The sequence below is a fragment of the Theobroma cacao genome, chromosome 8, assembly GCF_053813885.1.
Source record: "Theobroma cacao isolate CCN51 chromosome 8, ASM5381388v1, whole genome shotgun sequence".
NCBI lineage: Eukaryota > Viridiplantae > Streptophyta > Magnoliopsida > Malvales > Malvaceae > Theobroma > Theobroma cacao.
This window is the reverse complement of record NC_142646.1, coordinates 14,501,810-14,509,835: the sequence shown is the minus strand read 5'-3', so window position 1 is coordinate 14,509,835 and position 8,026 is coordinate 14,501,810.

Below are 8,026 nucleotides of genomic sequence, written 5' to 3'. Positions count from 1 at the left end.
CTTGCCTTTCCTGTGAGCAATCATTGTTAAACATTCCGATTTAAACAATTACCAGTCGTTTTCGGCTCAAGTAAATCAAAAGAAAAAATTATTTTAAAAGGATTTATAGACAAATATTACTATTCAAAATATTGATTAAAATATAGCATTTTTATAGAAAACAATATTTATAGAAACACGTGTAAGTAAAATAAATTCATACATACAATAATTTACAAAGTTATAATGTACAACAATAATTACAATGACAAGTGACCCATAAATACACCAAGTGTTGGTGATAGTAACCTACTGTCTGTGGGATAGAGGGGTCAACTGGAATCCTCGACAAAATCGGGTATCTACAAGCTACCACTAGCCTGAAATATTTGGAAAGGAGGTGGGTGAGATTTTTTAATCCCAATGAGTAAACAATCATTATTATAAATATCTAAAGGCGAGTAAAATGGAGGCCAGTTTAAACAACAAATCCCAAACCATTTCATAAGGTTTTCAATTATTTCTTAAACCATAAAATATTTGTAATTTACCAAAATAGTTGTTAATGATGATGACTTTTATTATAAACAGGGCTCAAGCCAAAAACTAATCCTCAGGGATACCTTGGCCGAGGCATTTAACCGAGTCCGCCAAGGTTGTTAAGATATTTACATGTTAAACACATGTTAGTTTTGAAAACAACTCGTTCTTTGGCGTTGGCCGAGTTACACATTCATGTGGGGGTTTGACGTGAAGTGAGCTCTAACACTACCTTGGGAGTTACCCTCCTCGCCTCTACAACCGGAGTAACTATATAACCGGGTTTACCGTGCCCCACTAATAGGCAGTCCACGAAAAGCCGCCACTGCAGTTACTAAACCCACTAACTTTAATAAAATTTCGACAGTATAACGTGGCTTTTATTTATTTACCCAGCCTGCATAGTAAAAGACAGCTTACATAAATTCTCAATGCAATTATAAAATATAGCCACATATACTCATATATAATAAGTCATTCATAGGAAAATATATTTTTCAAGACAATTGGCAGCCTCCCATTTACTCAATTTCATAATCAAAAGTTTCTTATTTCAGATAATCAATACAATATATTTATTTGTCACATTTATTTCTAAAACATCAAAAGTCCTATTTTAATCTCATTTTCATTTCATAAAATACATAAAGAGCATTTAAAAATAAACTCTAGATAATTTACAATAATAATAGGTTTACTCATAGTTTGTACAAATTAAATGCTTTCTAGGTGCCCCGATCACTGTTCGTCGGGTACGACTTCCTTGCCTTTACCGAAAGGCTCTCCTCCTAGACACATTGCAAAAATTACACAATTCACCACGTTGATACTAAATCACTATATAATTGACTTAAATTCTATACTAATGCATGGTATGAAATGCAATAGCCTAAAACGGCTTAAACGCGGTATTAACCTATTTTTGACACTATACTCGATAAATTGCTAATGCGCTCAATTTTAGCTCTAAATTGCCCCATTTTCTCTCCAACATTTCTAACCATTAAATATCAGTCAATAATCCTCTAAAATCACCAAAATGAGCTCACTTTCCTCCTTGAAAAATTCAGTCAAAAATGGGACATTAACTCGGTTAATTTTTCACTTTGTTTTTCTATCACATTTAACCATTTTTCATCATTTTCTCTTCAGTTCTCTTAGAATAAAAATCAGTTCATCATCATTGTACACCATTGAATATTCGGCCAAGGGTGGGTATTGTGAGAATTTCATGCTTTCTTGCCCAATTTGATTTCTATACACATTTAATTAACTAAAACTACCAATTTAACTAAGAATCAAAACATAAAAATTTCAAAATCCTTCCCCTTGAAATTCTGCTAGCCCTTAGTATCACTTTTTGATCTCTCTCCTCAAGCATGCTAAATGGAAACAAAGGCATAGGAAAGGTAGAAATCAAGCTAAAGTCGAAAAATCTTACCGTTAGACGCGTAAAAGGATGAAAAACGCGAATTCCCCTTTGAATTTTCTAGCTTTCTTTTGGTTTTTCTCTTTTCTTCCTTTCCTCTCTCTTTTATCTCTTATTTTCTCCTAATGGCCGACCATCACCTGATGTGGGGTTTAAATGGGCTGATTTTCCTTTAAAATAATATTTAATCATTAAAAAGTGCCATGTGTCACTTTCCCATTGGCCCGTTTTTAAAATTTTGTCCTTTAAACATTAATTTTTCACCACTTACAATGCCATAGTTATTCATACCAAAATTAAATAAATCCTACGATTTTGACAAGTTTTGGGTGGTGAAAATTACGGTTTTTACCCCAAGGCAACAAAATTACCGTTTTGCCTCTATGTTTCGAAAATTGCCGGAATTGAAATTTTTCACTTCCTATCATTAAATTATACTCCAAATAGTTAATCTTGATCAAAAATTTCACTCCATGATCAAATTATTATCTTAGGTGGCAAAATGACGATTTTGCCCTTAAACATCAAAATTTTCAATTGTTCTCCAAATGAACCCTCGAACTCCGAACAATCATTTTTAGTCATTCCTGGATTGTAAAATATTAAATTTCATCCTACGATTCCTATTTGAACTAGTTCGAGATTAAATGAATTCAAGTGTACTATTAGGTACAATATCGGGTTTCGTCTATTCTTAGGGACTTTCCTAGCGTAATAACATGCTACTCAGTGCATGTATGTCATGACATGTGTTTATAGGGTCGGGTTTAACAAATTAAATTACGAATTTCTTTATAAATATTATTTTTTTTATTTAAAAAATAGAATATTTTATTGAATATTGTTATTTTATTCAAGAAATTATAATTTCATTTCAAATAATTATTTTAGACATCTAAATTTACTTATAATTAGGAAACATGTGTTCTTCACCCACACACCATGTTTTTGGCTGGTTTTCGTATTTTCGAAGAAAAATGACGAAAATGCCCTTGTGAGCCAGAAAATAATATTATATTGTTTTGATTTGGAAATGACTTATGATTTCTCGAAATGCGGGATTTAATAACTGTCGCCCACTAGGGAGATGTGAAAGCTTGTGCTAAGCCTGCGGGGTTTCGATCGGCATTCCGAGTAATGAGTGTCTATCGGGACGACAGGACGATTGTCATGGGCCCGATGGGTGTTCCAGGTCGTGACACAAGGATTCCAAAATTGCTCTCTTAACACATAGTTATGAATTGTTCAGAATGGAGCCTAGTGAAGACACCACCAGCATGTTTGATAGGTTTACAAACATCATTAATAAACTAAGTCAGCTAGGCAAGCCTATCCTTGAGCATAAATTAGTTAAGAGACTGCTTAGGTGCCTACCAAAATCTTGGAAGCCAAAAGTGACTGCCATTAGAGAGGCTAAAGCTTTGAACATCATCACACTCGATGAGATTTGTGGTTCTCTTCTTACTCATGAGCTGGAGCTTAAAGAATAAGAAGAAAAAGATCGAAAGGAAGCAAAGGAAAAGAAAAAGAGTATTGCACTTAAAGCCAGCATCCTTGAAGAAGAGCTAGAAGAGCTTTCTTATGATGATGATGAAGAATTAGCTCTAGTTGCAAGAAAATTCTAAAAGCTAATGAGCAGAAGAAATCGAAGGCTACCTAGAAGAGGTTTAAAGAAAGACCAAGGTGCTTTATGGAAAATAAAGAACAAAAATGACTCCAACAAAAAGGAGGAGATGATCTACTATGAATGTAAGAAACCTGGTCACTTCAAGTCCGAGTGCGCATTGCTGAAAGATGAAACCCCCAAGAAAAATAAGAGATCCAAGAAAGCAATGGTGGCTGCTGCATGGTCGGACAGTGACACATCAAGCTCTGAAACTAGTGATGAAAAATTTGAGGAAAGAGCAAACATTTGTTTAATGGCACAAGAGGATGAAACAGAGGTACCCTTATGCCCCTGCATTAATTCTTATGATGATTTACAAGATGAGTATGAGTGCTTGTATGATGACTTTGAAAAACTTTTTTCAAAATACAAATCATTTAAGAAAAAGGCTGCATCACTTGAAAATGATTTAGAACAAATCAAACAATAATTCACTTTCGTTTTTTAGCAAAGAAATATTTTGCAAATTGAGTTAGAACACTCAAAAACAGACTTTGAGATTTTAAAACAAGAGCTGGATTACAAGTCTGAAGCTTTGTAAATAACTCTTGATGAAAATACAACTCTTAAATGTTTGACAAATGAATCTTTAAAAAGATATGTATACCACAATAAAAATTCGGCTAAAGCATTACCTAGATGTTACAATTGTTGTAAACATGGTCATTTATCACATGAGTGTTTTAAGAAAAGAACAGTGCAGAAAGTTAAGAAAATCTGGGTTCCTAAGGGATCTTTTGTTGCAACTAGCACTCAAAAACCCATCAAAGTATGGGTACCTATAAAGAAAAACTGAAATTCTATTTTGTAGGTTGAACTGGACCTAAAGAATACATGTTAAAAAGCTCAACTCAAGAAGAAACAACCTTGGTACTTGGACAATGGCTGTTCATGGCACATGACAGGACATGAAATGTTGTTTGCTCAGCTAGATAAGAGAAAGGGAGGAATCGTATCCTTTGGAGATGATTCAATAGGAAGAATACATGGTATAGGTACGGTTGGTAAGAATTCCCAAACTCAAATTAGTCATGTGTTGTTGGTTAAAGGCTTAAAGCATAATTTACTAAGTATTAGTCAATTATGTGATAAAGGATTTAAAGTGTGCTTTGATTCAACTAAGTGTGAAGTGATAGATATGAGCACAAATAAAATCTCATTTATAGGAAATAGATTGAAGAATATGTATGTAATTTTTCTTGAAGATCTTGAAGTAAATAGTGATGTATGTCTTGTTGCAAATGCTGAAAAAGATAGTTGGCTGTGGCATAGAAGATTAGGACATGTGAGCATGCATACTATGTCAAAATTAATTAAGAAGAATATTGTCGCTGGACTGCTTGAGTTAAAATTTGAAAATGATAGGATATGTAATGCTTGCCAACTAGGAAAACAAGTTAGGACATCTTTCAAGTCTAAGAAAATTGTGTCAACATCTAGACCTATTGAATTGCTTCATATTGATCTATTTGGTCCAATAAGCACAGCTAGCTTAGGAGGAAAATCTTATGGCTTTGTAATAGTTGATGACTATTCTAGACATACTTGGGTGTATTTTCTTGCTCATAAGAATGATGCTCTACAAGCATTCTTAAGTCATTGTAAGAAAGTAGAAAATGAAAAAGGACTAGCCATAGTTAGCATAAGGAGTGATCAGGGAGGAGAATTTGAAAATGATGAGTTTGAAAAGTTTTGTAATAAAAAGGGGTTGGATCATAATTTTTCTACACCTAGAACACCTCAACAAAATGGAGTTGTAGAGAGGAAGAACCGAACCTTAAAAGAAATGGCTATGACCATGCTATGTGAGAATAACCTACCTAAATATCTTTGGGCTGAGGCAGTAAATGCAACAACTTATATCTTTAATAGAGTCTCAATAAGACCTTTGTTTTCAAAGACTCCATATGAACTTTATAAAGGTAAGAAACTAAATATTTCTCATCTTAGGAGAGTTTTGGCTATAAATGCTTTATATTGAATAATGGAAAACAGCCCCTAAGGAAGTTTGATGCAAAGAGTGATGAAGCAATATTTTTAGGATATGCTTTAAACTCAAAAGCCTATAGAGTTTTTAACAAAAAGACCTTGACCGTTGAAGAATCAATTCATGTAGTTTTTGATGAGTCAAATGCATTGCAAAAAGAAGTTCATGATGATGATGATGACCTAGAAGTCCTAGAAAAATAAATGGAGGAAATGAGCTTAGAAAACAACAAGCATAATGAAGAAAGCTCACCTAGACGAGAAAATGAAAGTCCAGCTCTAGAAAATCTGCAAAGAGCAGAAAATCTACATGATGATCTACCAAGGAGTTAGAGATTTGTGAGAGATCACCCACAAGACCAAATAATTGGTGAGATTTCACAATGAGTTAAAACTAGGAAAGCAACTAGAGAAACATGTGAGTTTTCAGCTTTTATATCTCAAATTGAACCTAAAAACTTTGAAGAAGCTGAAAAAGAGGAAAGTTGGATAATGGCCATGCAAGAAGAACTTGACCAATTCACAAGGAGTCATGTATGGTCATTGGTACCTAGACCTTCCAATCACCCTATTGTTGGTACAAAATGGGTATTTAGAAATAAGGTAGATGAGCAAGGAAATGTAGTTAGAAATAAAGCTAGGTTGGTAGCAAAAGGATACAACCAAGAAGAAGGAATAGATTATGATGAAACTTTTACTCCGGTTGCTAGGATTGAAGCTATAAGGTTGTTTCTAGCTTTTGCATGTTTCATGGATTTTAAATTGTTCCAAATGGATGTCAAAAGTGCATTATTAAATGGATTAATTCAAAAGGAAGTATATGTAGAACAACCACCTGGTTTTGAAGACTTTGAAAAATCTGATCATGTTTTCAAACTTCATAAAGCCTTGTATGGATTGAAACAAGCTCCTAGAGCTTGGTATGAAAGGGTTTCAAAATTTCTAGTTGAGAAATGGTATGATAGAGGTAGCATCGATACTACATTGTTCATTAAGAGATATCTAAATGATTTAATTATTGTGCAAATATATGTGGATGATATTATATTTGGTGCAACTAATGAAGCTTTATGCAAGAACTTTGCAAAGGAAATGCAGGGTAAATTTAAGATGAGCATGATGGGAGAGTTAAAGTACTTCCTTGGTCTTCAAATCAAACAAAGTGAGGAAGGAATCTTCATCAACCAAGAAAGATATACTTATGATATGCTCAAGCAATTCGATATGCTAAAGCTGAAATCGATTTCCACACTAATGAATCCATCCACCAAATTTGACTTAGATGAAAAAGGTAAGGATGTAGTTCAAAAGCTCTATAGAGGTATGATCGGCTCTCTTCTCTACTTAACAGCAAGTAGACCAGATATTCAGTTTAGTGTGTGCCTGTGTGTTAGATTTCAGTCATAGCCTAAAGAATCACACCTAACAGCTGTTAAGAGAATTTTTAGATACCTCATAAACGCTCAAGAACTAGGAATATGGTACTCTAGAAACTCAACTCTTCGCTTAGTTGGATACTCTGATGTTGACTTTGCTGACAGCAGAATTGATAGGAAAAGCACTAGTGGAATATGCTAATTTTTAGGAATGATGCTTATGTCTTGGTCCAGCAAAAAGCAGAACTCAGTGGCACTATCTACAGCAGAGGCTAAATATGTATCATTAGGTAGCTGCTATGCATAAATCCTTTGGATCAAGCAACAATTGAAAGACTATGGAATAACTGTGCATAATAGACCAATATACTGTGACAACACAAGTGGAATCAATATATCAAAAAATCCTGTGTAGCACTCTTGGACAAAATACATTGAAATTAGACATCATTTTATTAGAGACCATGTGTTGAAAAATGATATTAAGATAGAATTTGTGAATACCTTACATCAATTAGTAGACATTTTTACCAAACCTCTGACTGAAGATAAATTCTGTGAGATTAGAAAAAATTTAGGGATGATTAGTGTTAAGGATTTATAAGAAAACCTTTGGCTTTCTCATAAGAAACAGAATGCTTTCAGTCGACTAAGGATTTCTCAGTCAACTATGAGTGGTCGACAGCCTTAAATAATAAGACTTAGTGAGTATTGAGAAAGAATAGTGAAATGTGATAAAAATATGTGTTTACCGGGTGCAAAAAGAATGAAGAAAAATTGTCAAGGGTAATTAACCAAATTTTAGAGGGAAGTTTGAAATTATGAAGAAATAAAATAGGGCAGTACTTAAAGGAAGGTGAGCAATTTTTTTTTCTTTGTAATAATGCAGACTACCTCTCTTCCTCTCTCCCCTGAAACCCGCTGCTCTAGAAACAAAAACCTAAATCTCTCTGTTTACCTCTGAAACGGACTCAAACCCTTAGAAATTTCTACAACCAGCATGGCTAGAACACCTCAGAGCAAAGAGATATCAGAAAAGAAGAAAGGGAA